This window comes from Ranitomeya variabilis, chromosome 8, assembly GCF_051348905.1.
Source record: "Ranitomeya variabilis isolate aRanVar5 chromosome 8, aRanVar5.hap1, whole genome shotgun sequence".
NCBI classification, from domain to species: Eukaryota; Metazoa; Chordata; class Amphibia; order Anura; family Dendrobatidae; genus Ranitomeya; species Ranitomeya variabilis.
The window spans coordinates 168,885,284-168,898,020 of record NC_135239.1 but is presented as its reverse complement, the minus strand read 5'-3'; the positions used below and the strand labels follow the sequence as shown (position 1 = coordinate 168,898,020).

The window sequence follows — 12,737 nt, the reverse complement described above, 5'->3', positions numbered from 1 at the left end:
TCTGATAAGTTACTGTACCCCATCGGTCTGTAAATTTTTGGCATATGCCCAAGATGGGAAAACCCTTTCAATAAGAACAGATGTAAAAAAAAAAAAAAAAAAAAGTAGTTCCAGCATGATCAACGACGTGTATAATTTTTAGACCTTTAGACCAGAATTAGGAAATCACCTTCACATAATTAACAATAACACAGACACATGGCTTATATCAGCGAAGGATCTGTCATATGGAAAAAAAACCTTACAGGCATCAATGGGAGATGCATTGCCTTCATTACTGCTTAGGAGGTAATGAGCGGTGATACACAAATGTGCAAGCCAACGTGGGAAAGCAACACCCCAAGGACAGAGCGCCATGGACAAAGCACTGGAGCAGTTACTGGAAGAAGAGATAAAGCTCGTACACCCACTACTGGAGGGGTAACACCGATGGTTCAGATCTGTAAACATTTTGGAATGAGGTAAGTACTTACAGCCGTCATTTGCTGCAGATGCCAAAAAAGTGTTTTCAGAAAGCTCTTTACCAAGGACTCAAGAATGCCCACGAACAACCTTAGCAGCAGACACATTTGGACCACAAGGTGGCGCTACAAATAACTGGCATCTTGCATACTGATCACAGCAGTCCCTTCCCTCCGTAAGGCCAAACATTGAGTATGATCACAGAGGCCATCAGTGATGATGCTGGTACACTGATGGCATGTACACCCTTCCTCTTCACTCTGTGAATGCAGCACGTAAATCTCAAAATGCAATAGAAATAAAGGGGATACAAGTATAGCGGTAGACACACTTTATACAACATTGGCTTTGTCCAATATTAAATCGATTTTCCATAAAATTAGAATTAGGATGTTTATTAAAAGGATGTGGGTCCCTGTGACATCACTTTTTGTATGCCGATCACTTTTTTAAAATTTAGAATAGAACCAATCAGATTCTTAGAAGCAACAGAAAAATAATAGCGGACATTCTAATTGGTTGCTATGAGTCCTAGTTGTCCAATGATTACTAACAGGTATTAGAGGAACACAAAAAAGCTAAAGTAGAGATCATGGAATAGAAGCAGGAAAATGAAATAACTTACAATTTTTTTTATGATAGACAGGAAAATAATGTTATGTTGCCACATGCAAAAAAAAACCGCTTTTTTTTTTTTTGCAGGCATCTGCTTGAAAACACACAACAGCACTGATTATTTTTAGGTCATCCACTGTATTTGAAGGTTTTTGTTTTTTTAAATTCTGCACTTAAAAGCACAACAGAATTTATTACATGTGGTTTAATCAGGTAGTTCATGACCACTTTGCACGAATTGTTAGACGCAGTGCCCGGTCTCTTTATTCTACGTGGGAACGTGGTATGTTTCATGCAGAATACTGGGTCAGAGGCACAGCATGGAAATTGCAGCGCAGTGCCGATTTTAAATCACAGGATGTCACAAGATGTGTTTTTTTTTTTTTACAACGGATTTCACCTTTTTTTTGTAATGCATAGGGTGAAATCTGCTAAAAATCCAGTGATACATGTGATCAATACATGCATGTAACATGAGAATTTTGGACAGTGCACTGCAGATTATTTCAACTCCATTCCTATTCTGTGTGATGATATCCTAAACATCCAACTTCTGGTATTTGCATTTAAAAGGGGTTGTCCGGGACTTTTATATTGATGGATAAGCTTAGGATAGGTGGTCAGTATCTGATCGGTGGGAGTGCGACACCCCTGCTAATCAGCTACTCCGGGTGCTCAGTTGCGGAGCTGCACAGCACAGTCAACTGTATGGAGGCCGTGTACTTCTGCTCTGCCCCCCTATTCAAATCTATAGGGGACGGATGTGCAGCACACGGACACTAAATTGTTGATTGAGTGGTGCAGCTCCTGCATGTTCTGCCAGCCAGGTAAAGAAAATGACCAAAATCTCAAAGTATGCACATTGCCAAATCGTGATGGGCAGTTCGGCTCTTTAAGGGGAATCTGGATCATTTGGCTCTGCCAATTAAGAGCAGGTACTTTGGGATCCCAATTAAATATGTGTTCAAGGTGAATACATATTTAAGATAAAATCACCTCTGTCCGATGCGGTTGAAATCCCGCAAGGATAGACAGTTTTTCATTGCATCCTAACATTCATTTTAACCCTAGTGAGAGCCGCTCAGAAGCTGCAAGTGACTATCACTGGGTGCCGACTGTGTCGGATTGGTCGCCAACTACCCATCCCCATTGCCAAAGATCTAGAGAGACAGAAGAATAACGTTACTGAAGATCACTCGGACAAGTATGAAATAGTATTTATGGTGAGGCTTATCACATTGTCACAAAATTGTCATCAATTCTTTCAATCTTTAGAACTCACAAAAGGAAAAAAATGAGAACATGAAAGTATTTGTTCACCATGTACATCTAAAGCTGGTTACACACACAAGAATCAGACACAGTATTTCCACCTGGCCATTAATCAGTCTCTCTAGTGCGACAGACGAATGGCTGTAATCTGAAGGTTATGATAAGGAATGGACTTCAGAAAAAGTGGCCAAACGTGGTTTGTCTTTTGCATCTATGGGCTGTGCTGTGCACAAATGTCTGGCAGCTGCTACATCTGTAGGTCTTCTGTTATAGACTAGAAAGAGGGGGAGACACCAAGTGTAATAGGGTCTTATCCGGTGGAGAAATTGGTCTAGGTGAGAGGTATAGGAATTCCTCACCATTTGGAATTGTTCAACCCACAACTGAGGAATCAGGGTGTGAACGCTGCGGCAGTAACCTCAGGTCAGGAGATCCCGATGTGTACAACGGGTGGAAGATAGGAGTAGTAGTCTATGCTGCTGTACTAGACTAAACAAAATCGGTGATGAGGGATTAGAGCATCCGGTGTATTCCCAACGCGTTTCGAAGTTGAACAAACTTCTTCATTACATGAACCACAATGTTAAAGTTTTGCTTCCCCTGATGAAGCAGTTGGTTCAACTTCGAAACGCATTGACAATTATCCGCATGATCCAATCCTCATCACGTCCTCTGGATTTCTCGAATCTAGCACAGCAGCGCAGACTACTCCTATCCTCCACCAATTAGGTTACAAATTGCTTCAATGAATGAGAACATTCTGAAGTCTGCAGGGTTCTCAGGTCTAATCTCATGGCCATGTCTGTACAGCATTTACTACACGACCTATTTTGGTTGGTGAAGTCTTTAGTAAGTAGTGTCAATGTGCACTGCATTAAGGGGAATCAGTGATCAGGATTTCACCCCCCATACTATTTATATCCACATGTAACTGTCAAAGACATGTCCAGTCCGTTCCTGAGAATTCAGAATTAGAATTGATATGCAAATTAGACTGAAGAGCTATGTAAATCTGAATCCTCTGTCACTCCAGCTCTATTCTCTGCCTTCTGCTTGACAGATGTCAGGCAAAGGAGCTGTCAGTAAAACAGGAGGAGACAACGCTGAGCAGTGAATAGAGCTGGAGTGACAGAGGCTTCAAGCTCTACCATAGCCCTTTGCCTATTAATTCAAACTCTGATTTCTTAGTAACGGAAGACTGGCCATGTAAATGTATTGCTGGACTTGTTTTTGAAAAAGCTACATGTGCATATAAAATAATTTGGGGTGATAAATCTTGCTCACAGATTCCCTTTAAAGAATCTCAGCTGTAAGAGGTGGTCTGCCAGGATAGTGTTGCTTACAATAATGAAATGTTAAGTGTACAGCACATGAGCGTCTTTATTGACACATGCATATTATACATAAATTATATCTTTTTTCAGCTAGGATTCTAAGTAGAATATAAACGTAACATGAGAAAAGTAATTTGTCAAAGTGGTAACGCACAAAGTGGAGTTTATTTAACTTTTAGGCAACTTTTGGTTTTGACAGCGTAGGTGATTTTAGCTCTGCAGACGAGGATGGTCAATGTTTGACTTTTGAACAATAGATTTTTGGTTGGGTTCAGTTTTTACAAAGCTGAAAAGTCACCATCATCACTGCTGGAACGGTTTTGATGATTTCTCCCACTCCATCCATTGTACAAATCTCTTACTTATAGGTCTGTACACAATATTCCAAGCATTTTAATAATGATGTTTATAAAAGAGCAATTTCCTCTTCTTTGGGAGCGCTAGTTACAGCATTTGGCATGTATGGAAATTGTAAAAGGTTCTGTTCATGCTTGCGTTTTTTGTTTCCATCAGTGGTTTTGGAATTTTTGATAAGAATACTGCAGCACTTATAATAAAAATCCTATACCTGATAAGCCCTTTTATTTGCTGATGTGGTCTACCAGGGTCCTATAAAAACAAACAAGTGAAAGCGATCATCATGGAAGCCAAGAAGCTAACAGACAACAAAACAGCAACTGTCAATAGGACAAGTGCTAACAGATAGGTGATCGTTGATTTTAGTTTATCTCACAGGGCAGACTCACAGTTATAAGGGAGAATCAGTTACTAAGCTCTCCTGCAAATTAAAGGAGTTGTCATATTTGGGGGGAGAATATATATATTTTTTAATGATTCAAATATTTGTATCTGGATGGTTTGGTCATTACCATGTAGGCTTGGCACATAAACCATTATCCTGGTGCTGCTCTAGGTATTCTGAAACATATATGCACTAATATGTGTATGCGCATATGTGTATATATCTATTTTTTTATTACCTAAATGCATGTAATTGGGGGCAAAAATCTTTTTTTTGCAATTGCAGTTCATTTATCTTAAATTTTGCATTCTATAGCCTCTGTTTTGCTGGTTGCAGAATGAGCTAATTGAATATCTGTCAGTGAGCGAGCTATGAGAAATTCTAATTCTTTTATCTATCTTTTTTCTGGGCCGCTCTTCGCTGCTTTACGACCACATCAAAGTTGAAAGTACAGGGAACCAAGGAGCTGGTTTAAAGGAAAACGGTGCAAAATTCTCTAATTGAAAAATGCAAAAATTATTTTAAGTCCCAAATATATATATATTTTTTTTAAATATATCTATGTTCCCCAAAAGGCAGACCAACCCTTTAGACGTATGTAAAAAAAAACACAAAAACTCAGCAACACAGGCTGTTCATAGATAGCACCATAATAAGCAAAGTTCTTTAAGAAATATGTGAAAACTTAAAGGTGGTCAGAGAACTAGCGGAATGGGGCGGGGGGTGATTTAGAGGGGAGTGTAAACAGTCCTATCACAGGGGCAAAAAAAAGAAAAAGGAAAAAAAAAGTCTCTGGTTGCCCTAAGTAACACTATCATCACCTTCTCGCTATGGAATATGCAGTTTGCTGTTGAACCTGTCAATCACCAAAACCACAGCAGAGAATACACTAAGAGGAGTTCGGAAGCCGCTCACAGTATACAAGAAGGCAGCGCCATTACACGCACAGAAGGAAAACTGTCATCAGTTACTGACAAGCACCTTTTATTTGTAGACAGGTCATTCATGAGCTTGTGTCATTATATACAATGCAGCGTTTTAACATCACCTATTTAATAGTAATATCCTTGTTAATGGCATCAACATTTGCAGGTGGAAAGTGGTACAGATATTTTATGTTTCCCTGAATTCTGCACATATTAACTGGGGAATTAAAAAAACCCAAAACATAAAGAAGCTAAAACGTCAACTACAGATTCTAAGCTGAGGGTAGAAGTGTGTGCATGTTCAGCCACATGAAGAGGTATTCACCTTAATAAAGTGCATCCTGCACCTACACACAGTGGAGTCCGTCGGCCCGCACGACAATACTAACTAGTAAGAGGAAGCTTGACGGTGTCACAGATCAGAGAACTTCTCGAGTATCGCCTGTGCTCGCGTAATGGTTGCCTCCAATGTGTTCAGGACGTGACTGGTAAAAATCGGTCCCTTCCTTCCTAATGACAAGATAGGACTTTGATGTACAATATATATATATTTCTCAAAATGCAAAAGGATTCTGTATGCCCCTGGGTGCAAAGAGAGAGAAGACGCAATAGCTATAAACAGGGTACACTGTCCCTTTAAATGCATAATATATGACTAATAAGAATCTTTCAAACAACACAATACACAAGGAAAATTAGCAGCACATAGAAAGTAATGTAACTTCCGCTGGAAAGACGCAGCCTTTTCCATATCTTTACAGAGCGCAAATGGCAATGAGTGGAGATAACTGTATCCGGGCCTATTGGGTATAAGGTGAGTGATGGCATGGGTCACGTCATGATAATGGTGGGTACAGGTGAGTGATGGCATGGGTCACATCATGATAATGCTGGGTACAAGGTGAGTGATGGCATGGGTCACATCATGATAATGCTGGGTACAAGGTGAGTGATGGCATGGGTCACATCATGATAATGCTGGGTACAAGGTGAGTGATGGCATGGGTCACATCATGATAATGCTGGGTACAAGGTGAGTGATGGCATGGGTCACGTCATGAAGATGCTGGGTACAGGTGAGTGATGGCATGGGTCACATCATAAAGATGCTGGGTACAGGTGAGTGATGGCATGGGTCACGTCATGATAATGCTGGGTACAAGGTGAGTGATGGCATGGGTCACGTCATGAAGATGCTGGCTACAGGTGAGTGATGGCATGGGTCACATCATGATAATGTTGGGTACAGGTGAGTGATGGCATGGGTCACATCATAAAGATGCTGGGTACAGGTGAGTGATGGCATGGGTCACATCATAAAGATGCTGGGTACAGGTGAGTGATGGCATGGGTCACATCATAAAGATGCTGGGTACAGGTGAGTGATGGCATGGGTCACATCATAAAGATGCTGGGTACAGGTGAGTGATGGCATGGGTCACGTCATGAAGATGCTGGGTACAGGTGAGTGATGGCATGGGTCACGTCATGATAATGCTGGGTACAGGTGAGTGATGGCATGGATCACATCATGATAATGCTGGGTACAGGTGAGTGATGGCATGGGTCACATCATAAAGATGCTGGGTACAGGTGAGTGATGGCATGGGTCACATCATAAAGATGCTGGGTACAGGTGAGTGATGGCATGGGTCACATCATAAAGATGCTGGGTACAGGTGAGTGATGGCATGGGTCACATCATGAAGATGCTGGGTTCAGGTGAGTGATGGCATGGGTCACGTCATGAAGATGCTGGGTACAGGTGAGTGATGGCATGGGTCACGTCATGAAGATGCTGGGTACAGGTGAGTGATGGCATGGGTCACATCATGATAATGCTGGGTACAAGTGAGTGATGGCATGGGTCACATCATGATAATGCTGGGTACAGGTGAGTGATAGCATAGGTCACATCATGAAGATGCTGGGTACAGGTGAGTGATGGCATGGGTCACGTCATGATAATGCTGGGTACAGGATGCTATGATTGACGTCCTCGAGAAATACAATCTTTATTGGAAGAGACTTTAAATACATTGGTGGAAAAAACATCTTCTTCACTATACATGGCATTGAGTACAGAGGAGATCGCAGCACTCCAGACAGCTCAACATTAGCAAAACAATCATCATGGAGCAGCTGCTATTACAACTTTGCAGTATGTCTTTCCTCTGTTATTCCTCCTGGAAAAATAAGAAGAAATTGACAACTGGGCAATACCAATCCCATTTCCGCTACTGGGCTTATCCCCAAACGCTGACACTTTCCAATCTGTTCTGCCAGTGTCAGACTGAGGAAGGGGGTTACTATTCTCCTTTTGTTAACGGGGTGTAACACTCGGATGTCAGTTCATTCCTACATTCCCAAAAGGAACATCACAATGCATTACCCAGAGGTGCATGCAAGCGTTCTCCAAAACAGACGTCAGGACCTCTTTAAAGTAATGACCTAGTAAATATAGCAGACATGATTTAATGGGTTCCTACTGCTAATCCATCTGTATTTCAGTTTTCTTAATGTGAATCTGTCAGCAGATGTGAGAGTAGCATGATGTAGGGGCAGAAAGCCTGACTCCAGTGATGTGTCACTTACTGGGCTGCTTATTATTCTTTCAATAAAATCAGTGTTTTATCAGCAGGAGATTATCACTAGAGGACTAGTCGGCTCATGCCTTGCAGTCCTTCGTATTCATAAACTCAGAATAGCTCCACCCCCACAACTGATTGGTAGCTTTCAGTGGTGTGGGCGGAGTTATACAGAATTCAACATTAAGGCTATGTGCACACGTTCAGGATTTCTTGCAGAAAATTCTGGACATTATCTGCAAGAAATCCGCAAGAAAACCGCGTGCGTTTTTGCCGCGATTTTGCCGCGGTTTTGACGCGTTTTTGCCGCGGTTTTTTCCGGACACTTCCCAATGCATTTTAAGTGGGAAATCCGCAAAAAAACCGCAAAATTAATGAACATGCTGCGTTTTTTACCGCGATGCGTTTTTACCGCGGAAAAAAAACGCATCATGTGTACAAAAAGTGCAGAATTCATTAAAAAATGATAGGATGCATAATATAAGCAGATTTGCGGTTTTATAGCGTTTTTATAGGGAAAAAACGCGAAAAAAACGCGAATAATCTGCAACGTGTGAACACAGCCTTATAGAACTGCTAGATCTGCAGCAGTGAAAACTGTGATTTTATCAAAACTGCCGCAAACAGCCTAGTAAGTGATACATAGCTGGAATCAGGCTCTCTCCCCATACATCATGTTGCTCTCAAGATTACATAGCATATGCCTACTGACAGATTCCCTTTAAGAGGATTTTAGACCAATGATACAAGGATCAGATCAATGAAAGGACTTGTAGGTCATTCTAACTCATCTCTATAGACAGCTGTGCATTTAATAGAAAATGGCATATATCTGGGACCCCACCAATTCTCAGACTGAAGGGTCTCCTTCACAGATCTCCCCCCTGCACAGTCAGGACATGACTGTGCTGCAGTTCCCTGAATAGCAGGTTGCTAGGAGTAGCGCTGTACAAGAGAGCTACAGAAGGGATATCTATACCATGCGGTCATGATCAGAGGGGGGTCCCAGAGTTTGGATTCCCACCTAACCTCGGGATATAACACACAATTAGATGGGAGCAAGTAGTGACATTCTGTAAAAATATACTTATAATGTAACATAGACAATGACAGAAAACACTGCAAATGGGGCCAAAACCAAAGGCTGTCCTAGGAGTTACACCTATACGATACTGTGGAAACGTTCAAGTCAGGAATGGTTGAAATGTTCTGGATATACTAGTATGGATTTCTGCTGGAGTTGACCGAGCGGGAATTGGGCCCAATATGGAGAGTCCCCATGGACAAATCTAACTGATCACCCAGATCTGTACCCCTAGTCACACTTACTTTTACGTGTTATTTCCACCAGAGTTCTGTGCCTCGCGTCCTACAATATAGCCAGCAATGCATTTCATTTCCCCAAACTTTCGGCAAAAAAAAAATGACAATGCGTTTTGTATGTTCAGACGACCCTGAAGGCCAATTACTAGTACAAGTGCATAAGGTGAATTAATCCACGGCAAGCAGTAAGACATGCAAAGCAATCATGGCGAATGGCTTGTCGACTGCTGAGCAATGCTGCAGATTTTCTCCGTGTCAGAATATCTATGTCGGGAGTCAAAAACGAGAAGTGAACAAAAATCTTACACACTAAAAAAATTACAGAAAAAAAACAAAACAAAACAGAAAAACACGACAATGTCAGCCTCCGATTCAGTCGTACACACGCACAGCCAACAGTGCCAAGCAGCATCACAATAATGACTACAGCGTGACCAGCCAATAATGGATAGATACCGGCCATACTGACCGGCCGGAGACCCAGCGCCTTCATAGTCTACTCATGGCCAACCACGGTGTCCACTCATCCAAAACACTAAGAACCGGTCATTCGTCAGGATCCACTGCAATGATCGGCTTCAGAACAACTTGGTCCGCAATACTGACATCTTGTATGTGTGTCGGTGGCGGCACACTATGGATCCCGCGCCACTTCCAGCAGTTTACGTAAGGGACGAGATGTCCCAGTGTGTGAGAACAGCAAGCCAAGCATTGTTAAAGGGATAAGTGTGGACACGGATGAAGAAACCCATCCACCACAAAAGTGACCAAATGGGCTCGTTCTTGCCGCTGCACAAATGGCATGTCCCTCTATAGGTGTCCATGTGCCTGCTCTCCAATTATAGGCAGCGCAAGCCGAGCTTGAGAATCACAGGACCCAATAAAGGGTCTCCATCTGTTGCTGGGAAAGCTGTTGCTGGGAAAGGTGGGATCCATTATGGAGGTTGAGCGTATACAGAGCTGGAGCGGCGCATGTTAGATATGAGGATGCAGCTTGGAGTGCGCTTAAAGGATTAACATGCCAAACTAATACTAGACGTCAGCCGCACACTTCTGTGTCAATGCAGGAAAGGAGCGAGCCACCAAGGAAATCCAGCACTTGGGATGGTAACAAAAATTAAGCTAAATAAAATAATAAATTAACTGCACGCCAACACCAACAACCAGTAAAATGCCCGTTGGTAACAGTATGAACACCGCACATATACATCTGATCTCCGAACTTCAGCGCGTGACTAGAAGGGGCTACTTCAGAGACCGCCGCTCTTGTCCGCAGGCTGTGTCTGGTACTGCAGCTTAGTCATGTTAATGGGGCTGAAGCTGCAGTACAAGATACAACTGTCATCTCAGACCCCCCTTTAATAAGCGGTACCCTACATGTTACCGTGCATACTGCACCGGATAGTTGTTAACCATTTCGTTACAATGACAAGTAAATGTGGACACTGTCCATTGCACAGTGGCACATACTGAAGAGTGGGGGGCACAATAACCATATTCTATGCAGACCACCATCAAGATTCATCTTTATTGGACCGCCATCTATATTTTAGGAGAGAATGGCATAGTACGGGACTGATCGTGGTGATAGCAAACGGGGATTTGAGGATTAAAGAACCTCTGTCCACAGACAAATTAGGAAATCTAGATGTTAGCCAAGAACAGAAACCTGAATGTGCCGAGTATACAACGTGTCAGTAAGCCAAGGGGGATCGTGTGTCCAACTCCCATCACAAGACCCCCAGCGTGTGACCGTCTTGAATCAGCAGCCGCTACTTCATGGTTATGAGGGAGCCTAATGAAGATCTGTCTGGTAACAAGGTCTCTAAAGTTCTCAAAAGAAGAAATGGCCATATTTTTTTTTCGTTGTAGGAGACGTACCTACTGAAATATTTAAAGGGAACACAATTCAGACTGTATCAATGGGACTCAGTGCACATCTGTATTGTAGGATTCAGGACAAGTCACACACCTATGGAATTAGATATATTCCCCCTTTATACAAACACTCATTGTAATAAGTCAACTTTCAGGGGCTATTCTCATTTTCTGTGCCATAAAAGCTCAGCAATGTCTGGAGCCCCCTTACAAATAGATGGGGGGATGCCTAATTCTGGAGACAGACGTAGCTCTCGGCGGTGACACCTGCCTCCATGGTACATTTATGGCTCATCCGCTGCAAATAACCCTGTAAAGATGCAGATCGTGTTATGGAAAAAGAAGCAATACGTTTAGCAGCAGGTTATACAATATGGTTTGTATTAGTTTTGCCTGTAAAACTGTATTCGTTCACAACTAGTTACTTAATAAGGCCCAAGGGCAAGTTTAGACATGGCGGATCATTTCTGATGCAGATTTTGCAGTGGAATTTGGCGTGGATTTCATCCGATGTGATTATCGCAGCATGCTCACATCTCTGCATGACTTATCCCTCCCCAGTTCATGTATTGCAAATCTGCAGCAATTCCAGCATATCTGATCTTACCCTGAGCCTTTCATAGGGCTGGATTCTGGGAGTTTTACAGGCCTGAAACTAAAAACATTGAATACACAGTGTGGTTTTACCTGTAGATTCGGCCTGCTGCAGTGGTACAAAGATCAGTGTTGGTGGAAGTGGACACAGAAGCGACGGTTTAGGTACAGGTATCTAGACTGGCAGTTCAATCTATGCAGCAACTACAGAAGGCTCGTAAACCAGGCCTATAAGAATCGGATTCTATGCATTGCTGTCACTTATCTCAGAAATCCAATGCAGAATTAACCTATAGATGAGTGCCAAGTGCAGTTCTTGCATTTGTGGAAGTCCGCTGTGCCACTGGCCATCTTCTAATTGCATTTTTTATTTTTTTTGACACCGACATCCAAAGAAATCCAATGAACTAGAAACTGTAAGTGCCACCAATAAGGAGATCAGAGTTCAGACATTGACCCTTATCTAGAAAATGAAGGCCTCTCTGGCAGCAAATATAACTTATGGATCCTGCGGACGTAATGCACTGTAATATGCGAGATTCCCAGGAACATAAGGAAAAAAAAAAAAAAAAAAAAAGGGTTTAAACCAAGCACAAAAAAACAACCCAACACATTAGGGGAGAGTATGCTGTATGTCGTCGCCACCTAACTGAAAGCCTATGTCCCCTTTTTTTTCCCCCCCCGGCAGGACGTTTTTTTTTTTTTTTTCCTGCATTGTGTGTTGCAGATGTCTGAGGAATACCATAAAAATTCCCTTGGATATTTACATTACATCTTTGACCGGATGAAAAGGAAAGACAAAAAAGTAATGTCCTGACTGTCACAGTACACAATACAAGATGGACATAATGCAATTTGGTTGTCTTTGCCAGCCATGCCGCCCCCCCACCCGTCCCAAGCTGGGAAAGAAATAGGTGCTTACGTTGCCACGTTTTACCTTGAAATGTTCATTCAATGCAATGTTAGAGGAGCATTTTACTCACTTACCCTGAAGACAAACAGC

General features: G+C 42.3%; 1 long non-coding RNA gene across 1 annotated transcript; it reads left to right on the top strand.

Annotated features, from left to right (window-relative positions):
* Nucleotides 1–3,959: 3,959 nt before the first annotated feature.
* Nucleotides 3,960–8,132, top strand: LOC143788034 (uncharacterized). The gene is made up of 3 exons (XR_013218537.1): nucleotides 3,960–6,470; nucleotides 6,601–6,901; nucleotides 7,074–8,132. It is a non-coding gene; the product is annotated as an uncharacterized LOC143788034 (long non-coding RNA).
* The last annotated feature ends 4,605 nt before the right edge of the window (nucleotides 8,133–12,737 follow it).